Consider the following 27,519-nt stretch of genomic DNA (forward strand, 5'->3'; position numbering starts at 1 on the left):
CATTAGAGTACATGGTAGACTCTCCCTGAATTATTGTCAATTGTACACAAGTTGGGCTTGGAGAATGGCATGGAGTAGACTATATTCAATGGAGAAGGCAATGGCATCCCACTCCAGTACTTTTGCCTGGAGAATCCACGGATGGAGGAGCCTGGTGGGCTGCAGTCCATGGGGTCGCTAAGAGTCAGGCACGACTAAGCGACTTCACTTTCACTTTTCACTTTCACGCATTGGAGAAGGAAATGACAACCCACTCCAGTGTCCTTGCCTGGAGAATCCCAGGGACAGGGGAGCCTGGTGGGCTGCCGTCTATGGGGTCGCACAGAGTTGGACATGACTGAAGCGACTTAATAGCAGCAGCAGCAGCAGACTATATTCAAGCCCTAAGATCTAGGATTCTTTTGGATCCTTCATTTAAAAACTGTAAGACATCACAAAAATTGCTTGCATCTCTTTGAGAAGAAAAAAATAATGCCTTCTTTCCCTAGTAGCTCAGATGGTAAAGAATCTGCCTGCGATGTGGGAGACCTGGGTTCAATCCTTGGGTGGGGAAGATCCCCTGCAGAAGGAAATGGCAACGCACTCCAGTACTCTTGCCTGGAAAATCCCACAGAGGAAACTGGAGGGCTACAGTTCATGGGGTCACAAAAAAAGTTGGACACAACTTAGTGACTAAGCAGCATACGTGCAGAAGCCTTTTTAAAATTGTAAATTTTACCAAAAGGTGTTCTTTTTGAGCTCCTAGATTTAGTTTTATAAAAGAAAAACCGGCTGGTAATAGAACGACAGTTCTTCATTTACTTTCACTAATCAATTTAGATTCATGAAGTCAGTGCATGTTTTAAGTGCTTCATGTACCATCCATTTCCTTCCTGCTACAACATCAACCAAGTTATGGATCTTACCTCTCCTCTCGAGATTTCCCCTTTATTTGCATAGAATTTCCCCTTTCCTTAGAACAGTAAAGCCTAGCATAATCTGCTCTTTGTCACAAAATTTATTGAAATACAGACATAGTGTGTAACTACCCTCCCAACTCCCCAAACTACAAAATAAAATGGAATTGATTAGTGATTGACTTCAAAGTGAGTAATTGAGCTTTAATGGGTTTATAAAAGGGATTGAAATCAAGGCAATAAATTAAAAGCAAAATAAAAGAGTAAACAAGAAAGGATGTTTTACAACTTGGTTCCATTACAGTCCATGCTAACCAGATTAAAAAGTAATTGCCATGTCAAGAAAAATTATAGTGGCCTCTGCAAAATGAAAGAGCAGCAGGCTCTTTTTGTGTAGGGTGTAAAACAGACAGAACGGAAAGGAAAGGAGTGCAGGGCATGGGGAGAGTGCAGACTACTTTTTCCTGATGGTCATTATGCTTTCAATATCTGAAATCTCTTCATAGAAACAGACATTATCATCAGCATATGCTAATGAGCAGATGGATTTCAACTGAACTCTATAATGTCTTCTATTGTCTTTGTATTGCTTATCAAGGTATACTTATGACTGTGTGATTTATATTTCAAAGTCCCTAAATCAATGACATTGAAAAGACAGAATATTCTCAATAATTTATGAGAGTTTTTTTAAATAGTTTTTTTAAATTATTATTAAAGAGGGTTATATATTATCTGAAATAAGAAGCACTGATGATTGGAGACTCAAAAGCCACCATAAAACAGAGAGATTTCATAAGTAAATTGGATGTAGTTATGTGTCTACAAGCCTTGATGATACGTCATGGGGCACTTAGGGAATTGAATGCCCAAGACCACAGCTCATTATCTCTGAGAATTCGTGGCTGGCTGGTGAGAAGCCTAAAGAGTGGCAAAGGGCACATGTAGCAGCAATTTTTAAAAATAACTGTCACTAAAATCTCCACAGCCTGAGAACCTATTCTCAAATACATCTGAAAAGATATAAGCACCAAGATTCCAGATGGAGTATCCATTGATCAATCTGATAAGCAAAGCTATGTGGCTTGAAGTGTATACAGGGGATTGTGTGTGTGCAAGTTCAATGGCAAAGAGTTGGAATTAGCCAAACTTCTCTACAGACACATCTATGCATTATTTGGGACTTCCAAGCTAGACTGGGAACACTTGTGTGAGATTCCTGAAAGAGACAAGGTAGCCTAATGAAGAATCTATTATGAGATAATATGAATGCTTTCCAAGAGTGCTAAGATCAGCTTTCCAAGAGCTGGAGAATCTTGACCACTAACAAAGTCTTATGAATCACATAGAGATTGGTCACGTCAGTAAGAAAGGAGAACAGATCTGTTTGTATTATTATTATTTACTAAATGAAGACTAACATTAGCTCATATTGTGCATTTACTTTAAGAATCTGTAATCTTCGCTAGATTGAGTTTAATAAAATAATTAGGCAGATGTTTAGATAAAGACACAGATTAATCACCCCCTGAAAGATTGGTCACTATTGACATTTAATATCTTTTTTATAATCCTTCTTTGAGTAGATTTGGGACTCCAAAGTCATATGATAGAGATTTCTTTTTTTTTGTATTTGTATTTAAAGAATTTAATGTGTTTAATATATTTTCCTCTCTTCAAGTTCTATTTATAAAGCCCGTGACCACAAAAGAAAAGGCATGGTTCAAATTGATTTAAAAACTTGGAAAAAATTTTATGTCAAGTTGAAGAATTGTTTATCTTCATTTCCATAATGCAGTTGTTTCTAGTTTGAGTTGTTTTAATCAAATTTATTCAGGCAAAGTTATCCCAGTTGCTTAGAATTATTACAGGATTTAAAATACATATATGTACATTTTTAATTTTGCAGATACTACAAAACAAAACATTGATTTAGAAAAAGACCAATGATTTAATTAAAAATGAAATAATATAGGACTTAGTAGAAAAAAGAAAAAAAAAAAGAATGGTTCTTAAACATGCTAAGATATTCATTAAATTCACCAAAGATAAAATAAAAGCAAAATAAAACTACACTGGGTAGGATATTTTCACACATCACAGTGACAAAAATTCAAAAGTTTAACAGCTTGCTTAGTTTGAAAATTGTGGGGAAACAGAAGTATTTGACCATACCTAGAAAAAAAGAAATCAGTGTGAAAGCTTTATAGAGTTTATACCATAGATATTTTCATGCATGAGTAATAAATATTTTGAGGGTAATTCATTGTGTAATGGTTATAATTGGCAAAAAACAGAAACAACATTAATGTCCATCAAGAGAGTACTGATAAATCATGGTAAATTCATATAATGAACTACTACGCAACTATGAAAAAGAGATAAAGAATGAAATCAATCTCCAAGATAGATTGATAACAATAAAATAAGCAATGTGAAGAATGGCTTATATAGAAAGATATCTTTTGTGTACAAATGAGTAGAAATAAAACTGTAACTTCATATCTGCATGTATGTACCTAAAAACCCTGAAAGGATATACATGCATTCATTGCAGACACATGGACAGGTGGAAGAAGTAAGATATGCTTGAGAGTTCTAGTACAGTGTATTTTAAATGACAGCAACAAATCATTTTGCTGTTTTGCTTATGATAATTGAAAGGCAGATAAATCTTAACTTATTAACTTTGTTAGGTTTTGTTACTTTGCTAATTCAAACTTAGATTCTTCACCTGTTTCAAAGTGTACTTAATTTGACTCAATGGAGTATTACTCAGCCATTAAAAAGAATACATTTGAATCATTTCTAATGAGGTGGATGAAACTGGAGCCTATTGTACAGAGTGAAGTAAGCCAGAAAGAAAAACACCAATACAGTATACTAACACATATATATGGAATTTAGAAAGATGGTAATGATAACCCTATATGCGAGGCACCAAAAGAGACACAGATGTATAGAACAGTCTTTTGCACTCTGTGGGAAAGGGCAAGGGTGGGATGATTTGGGAGAATGGCATTGAAACGTGTATATTATCATATGTGAAACGAATCACCAGTCCAGGTTCGATGCATGAGACAGGGTGCTCGGGGCTGGTGCACTGAGATGATCCAGAGGGATGGGATGGGGAGGGAGGTGGGAGGGGGTTCAGGATGGGGAACACATGTACACCTGTGGCAGATTCATGTCAATGTATGGCAAAACCACTACAATATTGTAAAGTAATTAGCTTCCAATTAAAATAAATAAATTGATATTAAAAAAAATTGACTCATTCATTGCTGGTCCTAAAGATTGCTCTAGGAATCTAAATTCCAGCCCTTTCTTAGTCTTTCATGAAGCCAACTTATTCTTTAAAGACCCACACATACATAATTATATATGGTACAGTGTATGTTCAGTTGCTCAGTCATGTCCACCTCTTTGCAACCCTATGGACTGTAGCCCACAAGGCTCCTCTGTCCGTGGATTTTCCAGGCAAGAATACAAGAATGGGTTGTCATTTTCTCTTCCAGGGAGATCTTCCCAACCCAGGAATTGAAGTCATGTCTCCAGTGTCTCCTGAATTGGCAGGTGGATTCTTTACTCAGTGAGCCACCCAGGAAGCCCATGTATAGTAGACACCTACTTTTTTTGTGAGGATATGTTCAGGAGGCCATATTGAATCCCCATCTTTGCAAGTGTAGAACAATCTGCCTTGTTCTGGGACTTTCTCCTGCATCACATTTCCACTAAGTATCTCCTGCATTCTACACATATCCCTACTTCACAAAATAATCTTTTCAATTTCTGATAAACATTCATCTCTCCCATGATGATCACTTCTCAGTTTAAATTAGTCCCTGAGGTATAACCTTCCAGTACCCTCTACTTTTCCTTTCTAATATTTGCACTTCCCAAGTTATTTCTGTGATTATCTCTTTAGTGCTAACCCTTGGCCCCCAAATGTAAATTCTATGAGGGCAGAGAATATGTCTGTTTTGTCTCTGCATCAGCCTCTAAGCTTAGCACAAAGTCATTCAATCAATATGTGTCAAATTAGTGAAACTGTTATAAATGTAGAACGACTGAAATTTTTATTATAAATAAAGTTATTATTTTTATTATTAGCTAGTACATAACAATGCATGGAAGGCAACAAAATGTAGTATGAGGTTGCATTTCAGGCAGATCTGAGTTACTTCAAGTTAGCATTGACATTAGTACTTAAATCCTTAGGCAATTCGAATTTCCTAATCCTCAGTTGTTTTTTCTATAAAATAAAAAAAGAAAAGCAGTGATAGTAGCCACAGAGTTATTTTGAGGATTGAATGAAATCAAGAATGCAAAAAACAGCACACTGTCTGTCCCAAGGCAAGAATTTGACTATATGATCCATTATGGTTATTATTATTGTTCTTGAGCTTAAGAGTTTGGCAACTAGTGCTCTGTTGTTCCCAGGGATATTTATTAACTTCATACGATTTAAATTTATGGCACAGAAAACTGAAAAAAACTTTTTGGGCCTTTGACTTCCTTCCCAAACCATCAAAACCAAGAGCTGTTGTTGTTGTTGTTTAGTCACTAAGTCATGTCTGACTTTTTTGTGATCCCATGGACTATAGCCCACCAGGATCCTCTGTCTATGAGATTTCCCAGGCAAGAATACTGGAGTGAATTGCCATTTAAAGATCTTCCCAACCCAGGGATAGAACCTGCATCTCCTACACTGGCAGACAGATTCTTTGGCACTGAGTCACCAGGGAAGCCCCTAAAACAAGAGTATTAAGTCTATATATTAAGTGTATATATATAAAGGATTGACTGTAACTCATTGATATTCCCTGAATTATCTACCAATTAATTGATGATTATATCTTAAGATATGTGATTCCAAATGAATGTTTTCAACATTTAGGGTGAGAAGTTTCTATGGTGAAAAAGTTATTCCTCTATAAGGGATTAATTCCACATATTTCCTTTATTAAAGGTAAAGTATAATATTTCAGAAATAAGTATTCAATAGAGTTCTCTAATAGAGTAAATTTAAATGGATTGTAATTTTACTATTAATATTTGCATTGACCCTTTCCAGAAAATCATAAACACTATGTTTTGAAAAGAAATAGAACCCAGCCCCCAATTTTTGTCTTCCCAGGTGATACAGTGGTAAAGAATCTGCCTGCCAGGGCAGGAGATGCAAGAGACATGGGTTCATTCCTGCAGTTCAGTTCAGTTAATTTCAGTCACTCAGTCGTGTCCGACTCTTTGCAACCCCATGGACTGCAGCACGCCAGACCTCCCTGTCCATCACCAACTCCCATAGTATACTCAAACTCATGCCCATTGAGTCGGTAATGATATCCAACCATTTCATCCTCTGTTGTCCCCCTTCTCCTCCCACATTCAGTCTTTCCCAGCATTAGGGTCTTTTCAAATGAGTCAGCTCTTTGCATCAGGTGGCCAAAGCATTGGAGTTTCAGCTTCAACATCAGTCCTTCCAATGAATATTCAGGACTGATTTCCTTTAGGATGGACTGATTGGATCTCCTTGCAGTCCAAGGGACTCTCAAGAGTCTTCTCCAATACCACAGTTCAAAAGCATCAATTCTTTGGTGCTCAGCTTTCTTTATAGTTCAACTCTCACATCCATACATGACCACAGGAAAAACCATAGCCTTGACTAGATGGACCTTTGTTGACAAAGTAATGTCTCTGCTTTTTAATATGCTAAGTTGGTCATAACTTTTCTTCCAAGAAGTATCTTTTAATTTCATGGCTGCAGTCACCATCTGCAGTGATTTTGGAGACCAGAAAAATAAAGTCTGTCACTGTTTCTCCATCTATTTGCCATGAAGTGATGGGACCAGATGCCATGAGCTTTCTTTTCTGAATCTTGAGCTCTAAGCCAACTTTTTCACTCTCCTCTTTCACTTTCATCAAGAGGCTTTTTAGTTCTTCTTCACTTCCTGCCGTAAGACTGATGTCATCTGTGTATCTGAGGTTATTGATATTTCTCCCGGCAATTTTGATTCCAGTTTGTGGTTCATCCAGCCCAGTGTTTCTCATGATGTACTCTGCATAAAAGTTAAATAAGCAGGATGACAATATATAGTCTTGAAGTACTCCTTTTCCTATTTGGAACCAGTCTGTTGTTCCATGTCCAGTTCTAACTGTTGCTTCTTGACCTGCATACAGATTTCTCAAGAGGCAGGTCAGGTGGTCTGGTATTCCCATCTCTTTCAGAATTTTCCACAGTTTATTGTGATCCACGCAGTCAAAGGCTTTGGCATAGTCAATAAAGCAGAAGTAGATGTTTTTATGGAACTCTCTTGTCTTTTTGATGATCCAGCGGATGCTGGCAATTTGATCTCTGGTTCCTCTGCCTTTTCTAAATCCAGCTTGAACATCTGGAATTTCGTAGTTCAGATACTATTGAAGCCTGGCTTGGAGAATTTTGAGCAATATTTTAATAGCATGTGAGATGAGTGCAATTGCATGGTAATTTGAGCATTCTTTGGCACTGCCTTTCTTAGGGATTGGAATGAAAACTGACCTTTTCCAACTTGTGGCCACTGCTGAGTTTTTCAAATTAGCTGGCATATTTTGTGCAGCTCTTTCACAGCATCATCTTTTATGATTTAAAATAAATCAACTGGAATTCCATCACCTCCGCTAGCTTTGTTCATAGTGATGCTTCCTAAGACTCACTTGACTTCACATTCTATGATGTCTGGCTCTAGATAAGTGATTACACCATTGTGATTATCTTGGTCATGAAGATCTTTTTTGCACAGTTCTTCCGTGTATACTTGCCACTCTTCTTAATATCTTCTACTTCTGTTAGGTCCATACCATTTCTGTCCTTTATTGTGCCCATCTTTGCATGAAATGTTCCCTTGGTATCTCTAATTTTCTTGAAGAGATCTCTAGTCTTTCCCATTCTATTGTTTTCCTCTATTTCTTTGCATTGATCACTGAGGAAGCTTTCTTATCTTTCCTTGCTATTCTTTGGAACTCTGCATTCAAATGGGTATATCTTTCCCTTACTCCTTTGTGTTTTGCTTCTCCTCTTGGGTCAGAAAAATACCCTGGAGAAGGAAATGGTAATCCACTCCAATATTTTTGCCTGGCGAATTCCATGGACAGTGGAGCCTGGCAGACTACAGTCCATGGGATTGCAAAGAGTCGGACATAACTGATCACGCTGATAACATTTTATCGTGAATCTGTGAATTTTCTTTTGTATATGCTGCTGCTGCTAAGTCGCTTCAGTCGTGTCCGACTCTGTGCGACCCCATAGACGGCAGCCCACCAGGCTCCCCCGTCCCTGGGATTCTCCAGGCAAGAACACTGAAGTGAGTTGCCATTTCCTTCTCCAATGCATGAAAGTGAAAAGTGAAAGTGAAGTCGCTCAGTCGTGTCCGACTCTTAGCAACTCCATGGACTGCAGCCTACCAGGCTTCTCCGTCCATGGGATTTTTCCAGGAAAGAGTATATTCTTCCTCAAAAGCAAGACCTAACCACAGCTGCAAATGTGTTAAGAGAAGATGTGAAGTAGTGGTTAAAATCAGAACCTGGATTCAGGACATTTAATCCCAGCTCTACCTACCACTTTCTAACTGCATGGCCTTGAGCAAGTTTTTTAAAACCACACTGCCCTTCAGTCTCTTTGCCTGCAACATGGAGTTAAATGAAGTTCTTTGGATTGTTGATTATATGAGGCAAAGCACATAAAAGACTACCTGATAAAGAAATGCTAAGTGCAGACTCTTATTTCCATGTGAGAAGTCTTATTACTTCCCTATTTCTGTAGATCAGACGTCAAAGCCACATTTACACATCCAGGAATTACAATCCAGACCTGAACACAGTTCTTTTTCATTATTTTAAGATAATTTAATCTCTCTATTTATTTATGGTTGCATTGGGTGTTTGCTGCTGCGTGGGCTCTTCTCTAGTTGCAATAAGCAGGAGCGACTCTCTGGTTGCGCTCAGGCCTCTCACTGCGGTGGCTTCCCTTGTTGCGGAGCATGAACTCTAGGGTGCAAGGACTTCAGTAGTTGCAGCACACAGGCTCTGTAGTTGTGGCTTCCAGGCTCTAGCGCTCAGGCTCAACAGTTGTGGCACAGGGGCTTAGCTGCTCAGCATGTGGGATCTTTGCAAATCAGAATCAGAAATGGAACCTGTGTCTTCTGCATTGGCAGGTGGATTCTTTACCACTGAGCCACCAGGGAAGCCCAAACAGCTCTTTCATCTCTAAGATTCACATTTGTATTTTGTTTGTTCACTTTTTTACGCCAATTGTTCCTTAGTCTAACGGATGTATTCTCATCCTGGGTGATATTGCATTAAAGATGCAAAATTTGAGTCTTTGGAAGGAACCAAAAATTCGTAGCTATTAAAATGGTTTGTGACCTTTGGAAGGGTAATTGTATCATCAGCAGATAACAGTATATCAGAGCTACAGATATACAGTATTAAAATTTCATGTTGTTGTGCTTAGTCATTCAGTTGTGTCTGACCCTTTGCAATCCCACAGACTGTAGCCTGCCTGCCAGGCTCCTCTGTCCATGGGGATTCTCCAGGCAAGAACACTGGAGTGGGTAGCCTATCCCTTCTGCAGAGGATCTTCTGGACTCAGAGATGGAACCAGGGAATCTCCTGCATTGCAGGTGGATTCTTTACCAGCTGAGCTACTAGGGAAGTCTTAAAATTTCATGGATGGGAGCAATTGAAGGAAAAATATCTAAAAAAGCTGTTTAGGGGGATGATAATGAAGACAAGCTGAGAAACACTACTCTGAGCGTAGAATGGGGTCACCTATTTCAGAGTCTCACCCCATGCCTGATGAAAGGTACATGCCTGCCTCTGCTATCCCCATCTCCTCACCTTAGAAAGTCTAGGGTGAGGCCACGGAAGTCTACATGAACACCTGAGGACTCCCCCCCACCCCCAGTCTGTTCCAGGTCCTCTGAACTCCACCAGCTCCCACACAGCCCTGGCTGCCCTTCTCCCTGTCTGCTGTTTGGTGCTCTCCTCTCTCAGTGGATGTTCCATTGAGGGCAGCATCACCTGGAAGTGCTGTGATAGGACCACGTGCTCTAGTGTTACTGCTCAGTATTAGGTGGGTTTCATTATTTTTAAAAGGGAGAAAGATAGGATTTGAAAGCATGTACCTTGGAAAGGAAGTCACCCCCGGAAGAGTAGATGAACAATGTAAAACAACTGCTTCTGCTGGTTCCCTTTTTATTCCTCTCCAAGAGTGAACTAAAATCATTTTTTATAATCAGCTTTTCAAACTATTCAGTTGAAAATGTTTAGGAAAGTTACGTTCTCTGAAAAAGAATGTGGGGCCTATTTAAAGAAGAGCACCAATGTTGCAGGCAGGGCCAAGGGGTCAAATCTGCCTGGAATATACAAGCCATGACAAGGGCTCTTTCCAGGGACAAATCTGAGGCTGAGTCCCAGGAGACTGGGTTTAAGTCATGGGTTGGCCGCCATCAGCTGAGAACCTTGGGCAAGGTCCCTTAACCTCAGGTGGCCTCAATTTCCTCCTCTGTGAAGTGAGGGAATTGGAGTAGAAGGTTTCTGAAGTCCCAAGTAGATCTAAATTCTCTTTTCATTCAAATTAATCATCACAGGCCACCAGGCAGATAAATTCCTGGCGGGAAAGGGAGAGCTGAGCAATTAACCAGAAAGGGAGAAGATATTCTTGGTAGCAAACTACAAAATTATTAGCTGTTTTTTTCTTCTTTTGAGTTTTCACAGAATGGGAGAATGTAAGAACAGAGAATTGCAGGAAGCATCAGGATAAGGGGAAGAAAAGACTACCCGCCAAACCTAGTCAGGGACCCAAGTGGGTAGCGGAGAGGCTGAGACACATATTTGGGCCAGAGAGCTGGAAGAGGCCAAACCCAACTGTACTTCATAGCAATGCATATGAAACTGTATTCAAGTTTCAAGTTTTTTTTTCTCTATCTGCCCTTGCTGGAGGGCTCAAAATGTTTTTACACTGTGGTTAAAGCAGCTCTCAAGCATCCCTGAGTCCAAATCCCATGTTTAAAAATTAAAGAATAAATTAATTTAAAATATCATGTATGTATGCACACATATACACATTCATATTTCTATAATTATATCCATGTATATACCTATGTCAGGAGGACATGTCAACCCACTCCAGTATTCTTGCCTGAAGAATCCCCAGGGACAGAGGAGCCTAGCAGGATACAGTCTATGGGGCCACAAAGAGTTGGATACAACTGAGTGACTAAGCACAGCATATACCTATGTGTTAGGAAAGACTGTGCTTTCCTTAGAGACCAGATATATTTTTCCCTTATGAAATGCTGTCAGGAAGCATTTAACAGGAGGCTTCCTGTGTGCTGTTTTGGATCTGTCAGGAATTCTCTGCTCCTTATTAATTCCTGAATATTCAGGAATTAAGAGGAGAGGCAAGCCTTTCCCAGGACTGAGGAATCCAAGCATTTCCTTCATTAGCGTTTCTATATGGTGATAAGTACCCTCTTCCTCCTTGTGAACCATATGGTAAAAGTGATTGTTTACGAATCTCTCTCTTTAATATGGATTGCCTATGTTTTGTAAGTCTGGAATTTTAATCTTTATCTTTGCTGAGAATAACTACTTTGTAAGACAATATATATGCCCACACCATGTTGATTAAAACACCTTTGCTCCATCAGAGCTGTGGTCCCCGTATCTGTCTCTCTCTCTCTTTCTGTCTCTTTTTTAGGCTGATCCCCTGGAGCACAGAGGCTCTCTGAGTTCACTTTCCTGCTCGGGCTTCTAAGACCCTCTCGAGAAGGTGCTCTGCGCCTTCACCCCATCGAGAGGGTGCCTGAGGCCTTTGTGAACAGAGCAAGCCCCATGCAGGGGCTTTATTGGCTTTCTGTGTAAATCAAGGAATATCAGCCTCTTTCTCTCCTTTCTCTCCTTTACTTTCTTATCGTCGACTCCAGACCACCAGGTTCCGGTCCATTAAAGAACCTCAACAAAATGCAAGACTGATCATTCTTGCTTCTGGGCTTTATCACCAGAAAGATGGGAGCCAGTATTCATATCTCACCTTCAACAGTGTGGTTCTCTAGGCTCTGCACATCTACATTCTGATTCCACCCACTCCTCCCCACAACCCCATCTTCCCTTCCCCTAATCCTAGCCCTCTAATGGGGCTCTAGTCCCAGTCCCAGCACAGTTGCCTTTCCACCTTCCAACTGTAGGGAGCATGTTAAAAGCTATTCACCTATTCCCTTTGGGGATATTTGCTTGTGATATTGTTTAGTAACACAATTCATTTTCTGTAATTGCTTCTCCTGCCACTTCTAGCCACAACTGTCTACTCAATTCCACTTCATGCCTTTCTATTTGTATTTCTCCTCTGTTCATGGAATTTCCCAGAGAAGAATACTGGAGTGGGTTGCCATTTCCTTCTTTCTCCAGGGGATCTTTCCGACCCCGGGATTGAACCTGTGTCTCTTGCATTGGCAGGCGGGTTCTTTACCATTTGCGCCACCTGAGAAGGGCCCAAGTCATTTATATTTACTGATACATGATTTTTATCCACTTATATTTTCCCATTTTATAGTAAAGATACTTATTAGACATGAAAAATCATTGGTGAAATAAGATGGAGAATCGATAGCCAAAACTTAAAAACGTATTTTAACTTTTCATGAAGAAAATTTCAGATATAAATAAAAATAGGATCCCCATGTATCCAATCTCATATTCCTCAATTAGGAATTCATGTCTAATCTTGCCTTGTCTATAAACAACCATTACAGAATGTTGCCCCACTGCACTGTTTTGAAGCAAATCTCATTTGTCATACCATTTCATTTGTAAATGGCTTGGTAAAAATCTCTAAAAGAGAAGGATTTTCTAAAAATAAAATTTTAAACAGGAAATATAAATTGGCTGTGGAGAGGACAGATAAATCAGGAGTTTGGGATTAACATATATGCACTACTATATGTAAAAGAAATAAAAAAGGATCTACTATATAGCCCAGGAAATGTATTCAGTATCTTGTAATTACTTATAATGGAAAAGAAAAAGAATATATATACATTCATATGGTTTTTCCTGTGGTCATGTACGGATGTGAGAGTTGGACTGTGAAGAAGGCTGAGTGCTAAAGAATTGATGCTTTTGAACTGTGGTGTTGGAGAAGACTCTTGAGAGTCCCTTGGATTGCAAGGAGATCCAACCAGTCCATTCTGAAGGAGATCAGCCCTGGGATTTCTTTGGAAGGAATGATGCTAAAGCTGAAACTCCAGTACTTTGGCCACCTCATGCAAAGAGTTGACTCATTGGAAAAGACTCTGATGCTGGGAGGGATTGGGGGCAAGAGGAGAAGGGGATGACAGAGGATGAGATGGCTGGATGGCATCACTGACTTGATGGACATGAGTCTCAGTGAACTCCGGGAGTTGGTGATGGACAGGGAGGCCTGGCATGCTGTGATTCATGGGGTTGCAAAGAGTCGGACACAACTGAGTGACTGATCTGATCTGATCTGATGCATGTATGTATAACTGAATCACTTTGCCATACATCTGAAACTAACACAAAATTATAAATTAACTATCTATACTTTATTTATTGAATGCTTCCCATATGCCATGCCTTAAATATTAATTTATCTAATAAATTTAATGTCACATAAAAAGAACAGGGAGTATTATAGGTGGGGCTTTTGGCTCAAAACTAGTGATTCCAGAGCCATGAACAAAAACACCAATAAACTCAAGATAAAAAGAAATTTTCCAGTCAATTACATGCTTATGAAACTGGGGAATCATAGGATTACGCTAAGCAATGATTAATAACACTTGAAATTTGGTTTTGTAACAGGTAGAGAAAATTTGACTACCTTAATAGCATGAAAACTTGTCCTCAAACCACAGTGCTGCACAACAGTAGGGCTTCCCAGATGGCACAGTGGAAAGAGTCCAATCACCCTGCCAATGCAGGAGATGCAGGAGCCTCGGGCTCCATCCCCGGATCAGGAAGGTCCCCTGGAGTAGGAGATGGCCACCCGCTCTAGTATTCTTGCCCAGAAAATTCCATGGACAAAGAAGCCTGGCAGGCTACAGTCCATGGGGTCACAAAGCATCAGACACAACTGAGCACACACACATATACACACTGTACACACACTAGAAGACCAAAATTAAAAAGTCTGACAATGTAAAATGCTGATGAACAAGAAACAGTCCTTCCTTAGATTGCTGGTGTGAAGGTAAAATAGTAAAAGCATCTTGAAAACCTGCTTGGTGGGGTCCTATAAAGTTAAACATCACACCTACCCCACAGCCCGACAATTGCAGTCTTAGGTATTTACTCAAGAGAAATAAAATCATGTCTATGATGGGAATTGTTCAAGAATGCTCAGGTAAGACTTTTCAAAATAAAGGAAACCTGGAAACAACTCAAAGGCCCATCAATTGCACGATGTATAACATATCCATACCATGGAATTCTACTTAATAATAAAAAGGAAAAACTGATACATGTTGAATAACAATGGGATGGCTACTCAGGTAGCCATCAGATAAATTTGTCAAAATTCATCAAGCTATATACTTAAGATCTATGCATTTTAAAAACTATAAACTATACTATAAATGACAATAAAAAATAACTTCAAGAGAAAACTAGCTTATCTGGAAAAATACACTGATTCAGGGTAGAAAGTGAACTCTTGTTTTCCTTTCACTCTTTTACTTCCTGTCCCGTGTGAGGCATTGGTGTCAGTGCACCCCGACTTTAGAAAAAGAGGAAAATTGCTCCACAAAATAAAATGAGCATTTAGGAGGGATAAAACAAGAGAGTAAAGAGAAGAGGAGAGATGGAGCCCAAAGCCAGGTTTATGGGCTGAAAATACACCTTCCTAGCACCCTTTGATGTTTAATAAAATTTACTGAACAGGAAGATCTTTACAAGTGACTTTATTATTGTTCTAGAGACCAATAGTGAGTCTAGATCTCACTTTGAAGAAGAAATAATGAGGAAGAAAAACAGCTCAAGAGGAAAGTAGAGTCCTAGAGGCAGAGGAGACAGGAGCATATACATAAAGAACAAGTACAGGGTTTCAGGCTTCCTGGGCTGTGCAACTGATCAACGCAATTTCAGCCAGAACTCAGAACTCCAGAACTCTGGAGGCCTCCCAGAGGAGATGTGGGTTAATGTATGACACCTAATTGTACCTAGCTTTTCTTACTTCTTTGAATTATGCTTTTTTTGTGGTCTTCAATTATGTTCTTCAAGGGTTTCAATTATTTTAATAGAGTTACTTTTTAAGAAAAAGTTATGCTTGATAAGGATTACATGTATGTAAGATTATCTAAATAATTCCCTATCATAGCATCAAACATCATAAAAATGTACATATGTATTAAATATGTACATCTTGAGGTGCTTAGATATATGCATAGACTTATGATACCATCACTGCAAACAAGATAAAAGACATGCCTATCTCCTCCAAAAGATTTCTTGTGTTCCCTTTCTTTGTATGTGTGTGTGTGTATGTGGGAATGTAAGAACACTTGGTGGGAGATCTACCAACGTAACAAGTTTTTATTTAAAAAAATTTTTGGCAGTAAGAGTTTATTTTTAATTTGAAATTAAACATAAGAACTATTTAAAAACCGAAGTCATGTCTTTTTTCCTTTCTGTCCTGCATGCTGTGTATGTGTGCTAAGTCACTTCAGTCACGTCCAACTCCTTGCCATCCAATGCACTATAGCCCACCAGACTTCTCTGTCCATGGGATTCTCCAGGCAAGAATACTGGAGAGAGTTGCCATTTCCTCCTCCAGAGGATCTTCCACACCCAGGGATCGAACCCGCATCTCTTACATCTCCTGCATTGTCAGGCAAGTTCTTTACCACTAGCACCATTTGGGGAGCCCTTTCTGTCTTGTTTAACAATCAAATAAACACATAATATTTGCATGTCACTGGAGTTTTGCACATCACAGGCTCTAGAGCAGATTTCTAGAACTTACCCATCTTGTATAACTCCAACTTTGTACCCATTGGACAATTCTATTTCCGTCTCCCCCCATCTCCTGGCAATCATTCTTGTACTTTCTGCTTCTATGAGTTTGATGATTTTAAAATACCGCATATAAGCAGAATCATCTTCGTGTTTTCTTTAAAATTGTCGGCTTTATATTTCTTCTCCTGGACTCTTTTCATTTTTTAGCTTCCTATAGACTGATACCATGAGACAGCCTGGCTTAGTCCTGAATCTCTCATTGAAAGCATTTGCACTCATCTAATTAATTGACCCACTGAGTGCTACCCACACAGCAGGACAACTCTCACTTTTCTCTTAGATAATTGCACAGTGCCACCATGACACTGTCGAGTTTATCATTCACCAGATTATGGAGTAAGGGGTGGAAATTCTCAATGAAAGATGATCTATACACTCAGAACCCACCTATATTTATAGCACTTGAAAACACAAAGAAATGCAAAAAAATTTTTTTTCATGTACACTGTTGCGATTCACTGACCTGCTGGTTAGATCCTCCCATAAAGGAGCCATTTATGAAGGAGAGACCAGGAGTTTTATGTCAGAAGGAGCCTCATAAGCCTTTTATACTTGAATTTAGCATTACTGAAGGGCATATTAACAACAATAAATCTTGGCCTCAATGACTTCATGGCATCACAATAAAATAGTATAAAAGATTTTTTCAGAAGGCAAATAAAAACTGATCAGAGACCATTAAAGGCAGCTTCCACCACCACATTTTTATTGTTTTAAGCTCTTTTCTTCGCATGTCAACCATTAATGAAATGAACACATTTCAAATATTAGACAATTCTATTTGACCAAAGAGTCCCCTCTTACATAAAACTGAAACTGAGATCATCTTATGTTTAATAGAAACAGACATGTATTTAAAATGAGAAGTGGTGGAAGTGGAAAACCTATAAAAATGGATTTTATTTTTATAGGAAATAGAAGTAGTAGAAAGTCATTTTTAAAGAAATTACCTAATTGATGGGATTCTGGCTTATTTTATTCACTTCTTTACACTTACATGAATTGTCCAATTTTCCTCCAATAAATATTTTACTTTCACAATAAGAAAAGAAAAATGTCGAAGAATGGGCAAATTATGATACATTTATTTAATTAATATGTGGAGTTGAAGCGATGGGGTTTACTGCATGCATCAGATCTGTCTTCTCCTCTGGTTGGGAGGAAGCCTAACAAAACATCCCTAAAAAGATAAAGACTAGTCTGCTCTGGAACCTGTTTGAACCTCAGTTTCCTCATACATAAAATGGGAGAAATGAGAGTACCAATGTAATAGGATTGTCAGGACTGAATGATGATCTATGAAAAGCATTTAGTATGAGACTTGACACAAAGCAAACACCCATCACAGCTCAGTTCTTATTAGTAGTTCTACCAATAAGGCTAAGCACTTCCCTGGTGGCTCAGATGGTAAAGACTCTGCCTGCAATTCAGGAGACCTGAGTTGGATCCCTGGGTTGGGAAGATTCCCCAGAGAAGGGAATGGCAACCCACTCCAGTATCCTTGCCTGGAGAATTCCATGGGCAGAGGAGCCTGGTGGGCTATATAGTCCATGGGGTCACAGAAGGTTGGACACCACTAAGTGACTAACACTTTCAAAATTTGTTTATTCTTCCTGCTTTAGTTTGGAGCACTTTCTTTTTTTTTTTTTTTTCTGTTTTTAATTTTTTTATTTTTTTTACTTTTTATTTTATATTGGAGTATAGCCAATCACCAATGATGTGATAGTTTCAGGTGGACAGCAGAGGGACTCAGCCATACATATACATGGACCCATTGTCCCCCAAACTCCCTTCCCATCCAGGCTACCACATAACATTGAGCACAGTTCCCTGTGCTATACAGTAGATCCTTGTTGGTTATCCACTCTAAGAATAGCAGTGTGTACATGTCTAAACGCCTTACCTATCCCTTCTCCCCATCCTTCCCTGCTGGGAACCATAAGTTTGTAGAACAGATTTCTATCTTGAATGTTTGTCAATAGCTAATCTCATTGCAACTTTTTTGTAGGATATGAAATTCTTTGCTTTATAGAGTTTTATTGGGCTTCCCTGGTGGCTGAATTGGTAAAGAATCCGCCTGCAATGTGGAAGACCTGGGTTTGATCCCTGGGTTCAATACAAGAATTGTATTGAATACAAGAAAACACATGCATACACACAAATATACACCCAGCACACAATTCTGTGTAAAAGTTTAGTGATTTCATTTGGGAAGTCCAAGTCCGGAAGGAGGGTGGTCGAGAGATCAAAGACAATTGACTAACCAACAACCACCAAGGGGGCTGATCAAGGACTGTATGAACGGCAGCTTCCTATGCCTCAGGTCGGGTGCCTCAGGTCAGGGCAGGTCAGCAAGACAGACAATACGTGCATGTGCATGAAGCAGAGGAAAGTGGGGAGAAATAGGGACCCACATATTTAACCCCAGTGATGTGGATGACTACAGAAGATGCTCAAGATCTTCCCTGGGGAGCTGCACACACATCTGGTCCAGGCCTGGAGAAGATGAAGGAGGAATTTCAGGAGGAAGCATAGTTGTGAACATTTGTGCTGGTCTTTGCCAACAAGGTAGACCAACAACAGGTCACAATATCCAAGGACTTTAACAGCACCTGACACCTTACATTGACCTCAGAGAGTCATGGTTACTGCTTCACATCCCTCTTCACAACCTTAAGCACATTTTTCTTGAGGCCTATCCTAACCCAGATACTCTGGTAACAGGGTTCTTGGATACAAGGTTCTAGTTAGCTAAGCTGGCAGCATAAAAACCCACCCCATGTGGCCTTCTTTGTAGATGCAGATCCTTGTAGATCCAATGTTAATTTTGATCCAAGCTCAGTTGATTTCTAAAACCACTGGCTCTATATTTAATTGACAAGATAGAAGGATGACTTTCTTTGTTTTTCACAGTGATAATCTCAGACTCAATGAAATCGATCACATCTCTAAAGCTCAGCAAAGAGAAGTTCAGTGCAGGGATGACTGAAGGGCAGTCAGTCATTCATGCCCCCACAGCAGTTCAGTTCAGTCACTCAGTCATGTCCGACTCTTTGCGACCCCATGGACTGCAGCACACCAGGCCTCCCTGTCCATCACCAACTCCTGGAGTCCACTCAAACTCCTGTCCATTGAGTCAGTGATGCCATCTGCCATCTCATCCTCTGTCGTCCCCTTCTCCTCCGGCCCTCAATCTTTCCCAGCATTAGGGTCTTTTCAAATGAGTCAGCTCTTCGCATCAGGTGGCCAACGTATTGGAGTTTCAGCTTCAGCATCAGTCCTTCCAATGAATATTCAGGACTGATCTTCTTTAGGATGGACTGGTTGGATCTCATTGCTGTCCAAGGGACTCTCAAGAGTCTTCTCCAACACCACAGTTCAAAAGCATCAATTCTTTGGCGTTCAGCCTTCTTCACAGTCCAACTCTCACATCCATACATGACCACTGGAAAAACCATAGTCTTGACTAGACGGTCCTTTGTTGGCAAAGTATGTCTTTGCTTTTGAATATGCTATCTAGGTTGGTCATAACTTTTCTTCCAAGGAGTAAGTGTCTTTTTATTTCATGGCTGCAGTCACCATCTGCAGTGATATTGGAACCCCAAAAAATAAAGTCAGCCACTGTTTCCACTGTTTCCCCATCTATTTGCCATGAAGTGGTGGGACCAGATGCCATGATCTTAGTTTTCTGAATGTTGAGCTTTAAGCCAACTTTTTAACTCTCCTCTTTCACCTTCATCAAGAGGCTTTTTATCCACACAGTGGTTTTCAAACAAATCACCAGAGGTGATCACTGGTCCCACAACAGTTTCTCAGTTCTATGTCTGAGGAGGGCACCAAGAATGCACATTTACACCAAGTCCCAGGTGATGCTGATGCTGATACTGATGCTGAGCCAGGAACCCCACCTGAAAAACCACCACTCCCAGTGATGGTTCAGAACCATGTTCTGATTCTTTAGGGAAATTCCCCAAATTCAGATAATTGTGCCCACTCCACATCACTGAGTCAAGTATCTCCATTCGGAGAAGTGGGTGGGTATTTTCTTTTTTGAAAAAGTTTTACAAATGACTGTGATATGCACATTTATTTTAAAATTACAATTTTGGAACTTTTGTAGAGCTTATTTTCAACATGTTAATAGCTGTTCTCAGAAAGAAAGGAAGCTTCTGTAACCAGGTATGGTGTGAAACATAGAATTCAATAATGTTAAGCTGTTTTCTATGCAGAACAAATATATAGCTGCTACTTACATAGCAGTTGGTGATATCAGGCACTCTGCATGATTAATTAACTGAAACAGCAACCCCATGTAGAAAGTACAGTCATTTTTATTCCCATTTTGCAGATGAGGACACTGAGGTGTGAAGAGGCTAATAACATGCCTCAGGTAATAGCTAATAAGTAGGTAAGCCAGGATAAAACCCAGGATAAAACTGAGTGAAATCTTGACACCATGCTACAAAAATTTACCCAAGCTCTTAGACACAAAAAGTACCTAGGGAATCTCCATGAATAATATGTAGTCTTTTCCAAACTTGTTTAATTACAGATCATTTTCCCCATGCCCTTTTTGTTCTGGAGAAGTTTTCAGATCCAATGTGCCTGGTTCATTCTAGGAAGCATTGTTTTACAAATTTTAATATTCATTCTTGGATTAAACTAGATTATTTAAGCATTAGTCATTCAGGCAAAAACACTTTAGTGTTGAATAAAACTTATCTACCTAATAACTGGGCTCTGGTGAGGAGCCATTAGCTAATATTATGAGCTACAATGAAAGCATCAGCCTATGGAAATCATGAGGGTTTTTGCATTTCACTGCGTCTTGGTTGTGTAGTTCCAGGCTTGGTCCCAGAAATAAATGTGCTTTTTCAAAGCTGAGCACCTGACTTGTTTTTATCTCAAAGACATTATGAATCATATAACTCATTGTGATTTGCCCCTAGATTTTGCTACTGAAAGATAGCTTCCACTCTTAAGGCACTTATTATTAGCAATCATTAATACTAAAACAAACAAAGACCTTTTAAATCAGAGACCAAAATTTTCTAGTAAATGACCTTGGTAACTGAGCAGGGAATGGGGATGGGAGAGTGGTGGGAAGACAGGGTTGGTAGAAATTTTATCTCAAAAAGCAAAATTAAAATTGTAAAAGTTTATGTAAAAAATTGTAAAAGTTTATGTAAAAAATTGTAAAAGTCTAAATTTAACATACTTAGACACTATGCACTGATTTATTAAACAAAACCCAAAGGTTATGCTGATGATCTACTTGGCATTTTATTCTGATAACATTATATGATAGCTTAGTAAGACATCTTTCACATTTGACTTTCATAGTAAGATGTAGAAGGTCATTTCTGCAGAAATATTCAAGAGCTTCATCGATTTTCCCAAGGGCCTTTCTTAATCCTTTGATATTCAAATCTTTCGCTTTTGAAGTGTACACCAGTGATGTCTTCCTCATCCACTTCCCCTTATTTAGTTGTTAACTAACCTAACTCTGCCAGACTCTCATTTGCCACTGGCTTGTAATTCGAGAGGTTATCTATTCTTACTTTCACCTACTTCCTGAAGTCCTGCATCTTTTTTCAAGATTTGTAAGTTCACTACACAAAGCACTCTGTTTTCATTGAACAATTGCAATCATTAGGAAGAGATGAGGATTCACCTGGTGAGGGTAGATGCTAAGGGTAAACAAGGAGACCCTTTTTCAGAGTGGGCACTCATTAGTGAATATCTTCAGGCATAATTTGCTTTCCTTATGCAACTCTTTGTTAATGAAAGGGGACTTCATGAATGAATGCAGATCATAACAACCCCTTGCATGTAAAATTTCATCCTATGTATGTCTGTGTTTTGACTTCATCCACGTCTTCATTTATGACCTGACTCTTGTATTCCTTTTATCTTTCTCAATCGATTCTAATTTATGTTATTTTGTTCTGTTTTTTTGTGTGTGTGTCTTTGTAAACAAAAGCATGGCACTTTTCAGAAGAGGTGAAAGTGGAATAAGAGGACTAAGTAAGTAAATATTACACATTTTATATCATCTCTTCCTTCACACTGTTATTTAGAGCCACATTTCCAGGGGTTTTGACTGACACCCTTCACATCATGATGCCTTTGAACCGTGACATAGTAACCAGGCACTATTCAAGTTTTATATATCCAGTTAAGCTTCGTGACACTTGGTTTAAGAGCCTGAACTCTCATCCTTCTGCTTCTGTTTTCCAAATATTTACATAGATCTTTATATTATTTAAATGCGAGTTAGGTCCAGCTGTCAGCAGTTGGGACAGCCATATCTAGAGAAAATGAAGTATAAAATGATTTATTCTGGCTCTTTGTCCAAAAGGCAAATGAGAAACATTTGAACAAATGCATGTAATCCTCACAGCTAATTATGATTTTTCTCATTGCAATTTTAATTATTTTTTTAAATCCACACTTTCTTTCATCCCTCATGGCATTTTCATTGTCATTAAAAGTACTGCTCTATTGTGTGTATTCTCTATTCATATTCATGAGGTCAGGACCATTCAACCCACAGTAATTGAGCGGTCTGATTGGCTGAATGTCCCACAGTGGTTGAGAGTGATACTGATTAACAAAAGGCACCAACGCCTCTGTCATGATAGGAAGTATAATTATGTGGGACCCTAAACGGGGACTCCAATCATTTGACAATGCCCATCGGACTCACATAATATTAGTACATTATCTATCATCTTACTATTATTGAGTAGTATTTAATTATTCTCTTTTAATGGAGATTATCCCCAATAAATATGTCTCATACCTATCAATCCATTTTTTCTGGGTTTTCTAGAAAGTGTGTTTTTTACTGAGTATAGAAGTCAGACATTAGTATATCTAAAATGGCTATTATCAAAATTGGTAAAATATTTTCAGGAACATCGCAGTCCATATGACAGTGCTGAATTTCATGTAGATTGTTTCACTGCAAGCTGGTGACTAGGACTGTCTTTTTTCTCATGGTTTCTTGCTTTGAGCTCCAAGGGAGATTCCTTCTTCTTCTTTTGATACCCTGGAGCCATGTAATCTTTGGTACAACATTTAACTTCTCTGGATTTCTGATTCCTTATCTGTAAAATGGGAGAGTTTGGGGAAAATGGTTCTGAACACTTTTTCCAGCTTTAGAACCCTATGATATCATATAAATGAATGGCTATTATACTTCATGAATGGGATTTTGTCAGGATACCACAGCCTGCATGGTAGCTGATACAGTAGACTTCAAAGTGGAATCTGTGGACATCAGAGGCATATAAAACCATCTCCTTGAGTGTGAGAAAAACTCTTTAGAACTTTATTTATTTGCGTCTAAAAAATCATCTTTAAATATTTTCTATTATGTATTTATGTTATATATACACTGAGATTAATGAGAACAATATATTTCAAACACTGTACTAAGTGCTTTAAATTATTAATTTTATGTAATCCTTAGAGGATTCCATGAGGTGGACACTCTTACCATTCTGATTTTACTTATGAGGAAATTGAGACACAAAGATTGTGAAAATTGCTCAAGATTATACAGAGTTGAAATATTCAAAGTGAAATGTGAACTCAGGTATGAGTTAACCTCCTACCCAGCTACCATGCAGTATTAGTTATAAAATACAAAATAAACACACAAATAAATCAATTCTTGTACTATAGGAGGTGTGAGACTCTAAGATGACTGTGCAGCCCCCCTCACTATTATCCCTGATTCTTCTGTTCTCAGGCTGCATAATCCTCTCTCCCTGACGGTGGGTAAGACCTGTGACTTAATTTTAAGGAACAGAAAAGGCCAAAGGTGAGGATTTGCCACTCCTAAGATTTCATTTGCCAACAGATTTGCTCTAACAGATTCTCTCCTTTGGTGGCTCTGAAGAAGCAAACTGCCATGCAGTGAGCTGCCTCTGGAGAGGGCCACATGTCGGGGAACCAGAGGTGGGGGTGGGGGCTTCTAGGAGCTGAGAGTGATGTCCAGCCAATAGCTTGAAAAAAAGTGAAACTCTCCTTCCTACAACCACAAGGAATCAAATGCCTCCAATAAAGTCACACAAGTGAGGAAGTGGATCCTTCCCCACACTAGTCTTGAATGAGACCACAGCCCCAGCTGAGACTTCAGTTGCTGCCTTGCACAGGACCCAGACTCCTGACCCACAGAAACTGAGATAATAAATGTACATTGTTTTAAATGTTTAAGTGTGTGCCAATTTGTTACACAGCAATAGAAATCTTTTACAGGAAGAACCTGCTCATGTTTTTAGCCTAAAATTCTCCTGAACTAAAGAACTGAGTTTGCAATATTAAAGGATTTTCTGAGCAAGATTCATAAGATACATTCATAGACATATTCTTATAAAATGACTGAATCTCAGGGATAAATGGATCGTTTTACACTTTTTATGGAGAGAGAACAAATTACTTTAAAAAAATAAAGGGTTATCACAGACCATACAACAGGTTCCCACTAGCTGTTTTACATGCACACACAGTAGTGTACATACGTCAACGGTGTTCTCTCAATGCGTCCCACCCTTTCCTTCCACTTCTGCGTTTACAAGTCTGTTCTCTTTGTCTGTGTCTCTATTCTTGCCTTGCAAATGGATGGGGGACTAGGGGTGGAAGGCTCAGGAGGGAGGGGATACATGTATGCATATAGCTGATTCACATTGCTGTACAGCAGAGACTAAACATTGTAAAGCAATTATACTCCAATTAAAAAAATAATAATAAAGGCTTTACCTGGCACCACACTCTAAAGGCCACACTACCATCTAGCTCACTCAGGTACACTATTCCCAGCCAGTATCTGAGTATTGGCATCAACAATACAGAATATCAAAGAGAGCTGTGAGGGCTTTCTTCCCTATGGGCTGAGCTGTCTCATCATGAGGAAAAAGGCTCAGGCATTATTTATTAAAGGATGTATTTAGAAAAATAATTTTTTAATAAATGGTGCCAGCACAACTGTTTATCTATGTAGAAGCAAATTAAATTGGACCCCAATAAGACACTGTAAAATAGTAAATTCTAGACATTTGTATGACTGAGAAAAAGACATACTGAGATATACACCATGATGGTTACTTATAACTTCAAAGAAGCAGTCATAGAGAAGGCGGAATAGAAGAGATTGCCTTTGTATGTCTTTAAATGGCATGAAATAACTCATTAACATAAGTATATTTCAATTTAGTTTGAAATATATTTAGTAAAAGTTTAAAATAAAAAAGAACAAGGTTTATTTTGCTTCCTTGCTTAAAAAAACACATACACGTTTCTCTTTTCATTTTGTGCGTGCTGTTTTTATTCACTTCATTAGAATTTGCAGATTGCAAAAGGAGTTCTTGGTTATGGAAACAAGTCAATCTATACAAAGATGTTCTCTTCTTTTTCTCAGTCTGCTTACTGACAACTTTCCTTGTTTCATTGTCATTGGAAACTCTTCAGCATATATTTTTCTAACTTTATATCCACACAAGCATAGAACATAGTTGGGGGGGAAATATTTGGAAAGTAAGGTGTGGGAACTCCATGTGCTCATTACTGCTGGATATCCCTACTTCGTAATCCTTTCAGTGGATGGAGCTAAGAATTAAGAGTTATAAATTACGAATTCATATTGATACTTTCAGATGCAGTGGTATAAGAGCCTTTCTTATCTCTCTTCATTCACATGTATATCTCCTGAAGTTAGAATGCTGACTTCTAATAATATCAATGTATTTATTTATTTGTTTTGTTCTATAATACATGCAAAATTGTTTCATATTTACAACACTAATACTATAATCAAAACAAACCTTCTAACTAAAGTTCAAGGTTTCTTTGCAATTCTTTTTAACCTTAGACTATAACCTATTAAGGGTATACAATTAGATTATTGTGTGTAAACATCTATTTAGATTAATTATTTTATCTGTGTGATTATATTATCAGTTTGAAATATAGTTAGCTTCATTTATTTCTGCATACATTAAATTTTAGAATTGGCCCTTTTATCTTTTTTATTTACTGTGATTTTTGAGCATGTAAAACATTTGCACATTTTGAAGGTCAAAACTATATAAAAAACATATGCTGGAGATATCTCACTACAAGCCCAAGTCATTCTTCCATGTGACTACTTACTCCCATAGATGAAACTGTTTTTTGTCAGAATCTGAATCATCCATCCTGTGTTTCCTTTAGCAAAAATAAAAGCCCACATGTACACATACAAAATTATTGATAATTTTTTTTCTGTTTTTTCTTATATAAAACATAGCATAATATGTGTTTTATTTTGTACCTTGTTCTTTTATTTGACAATTTGTTCTGGAAATCATTCCATATCAGTTCACAATGGCTTTCCTCATTTTCACAACATCCTGATGATGCACCATAGATAATAGATGTTCATACAGTGATAAATTTTATCTGAATTCAAATAGAGATAAATTTTAAAGTCCTAGCAGGAAAGAAAGAGGAAATGGAATATCAGAATGGTTAGCAAGTATGCTACACTGCAGTTGCACTAGGAATGAACATACTAGTGGGAACCACAGGATTTGTGACCAGAGGCGTGAGTTTTTATGCCTACAGTTCTTAGGTCTGTTTGAGGCAGAGAGTTGAAACTTAGCATCCCTTCCTCATATAATAAGGTCAAGATCCTCAAAGAACTGTACTTTTTTTAAAAGGATAGACCAGAGAAAAGTTACTCATTGGCTTAGATGGACAACCAGAAACTTTATGTTTGCCTAGCCATTATACACTCACGTTCTTTGATAAGCCTTAAATGAAGAATTTAAATTAAAAATTGATACTTGGACAGTAATAGCCAAGGTAGGTCCTAGGAAAAGTAATATAAAACTCATTATTAAGATATAATTCCCCAAAAAGGTCACAAAGGACATTCCCAGGGGAAAGTTATGCTATGATAAAAGTAATTATGAAAACTTCTCAATAAATAGCAGGACTAGAATCTAATGAACTTCAGATAATAGAACAAAAATTGAAATGGAGTATCAAATAAGGATATTTAAAATGATTGAAGGCAGAAAAGAGTCAGGAGTCTAAAAATGTATTAGCTATCATAAACAAAATACCAGTAGAAAAAGAACCAAATGATACTTCTAGAAATAAAAATCTAAAGTACTTGAAATGAAAAATTTAGTAAGTAGGTTGAACATAATGATACAAAGAGTGAAAACTGGAAAATAAATATAATTACACAGAATGAAGTTCAGAGAAATAAAGAAATAAAAATTATAAAAAAGAAGTTAATGTATGTGTAGGATCCATTAGTGGCATTTCTGAAAAAAGAGAGTAAAGATAATTTTTTAAAAAAGGTAATTTTCAAAGGTAAGAATGAAACATTTCCAAAACTGACCCAAGAAATTAATTCTGAAATTAAGGAAACAAAATAATTTGCTTGAAGGACAAATGAATAGCAATCCATATCTTGACTTCTAGTAACACTCCAAAATACCAAAGGTAAAGATCAATCTTAGAAGTAATGATAAAGAAGAAGTGTGTGTGTGTG

The sequence above is a fragment of the Bos indicus x Bos taurus genome, chromosome 2 (genome assembly GCF_003369695.1).
Source record: "Bos indicus x Bos taurus breed Angus x Brahman F1 hybrid chromosome 2, Bos_hybrid_MaternalHap_v2.0, whole genome shotgun sequence".
Lineage (NCBI taxonomy): Eukaryota > Metazoa > Chordata > Mammalia > Artiodactyla > Bovidae > Bos > Bos indicus x Bos taurus.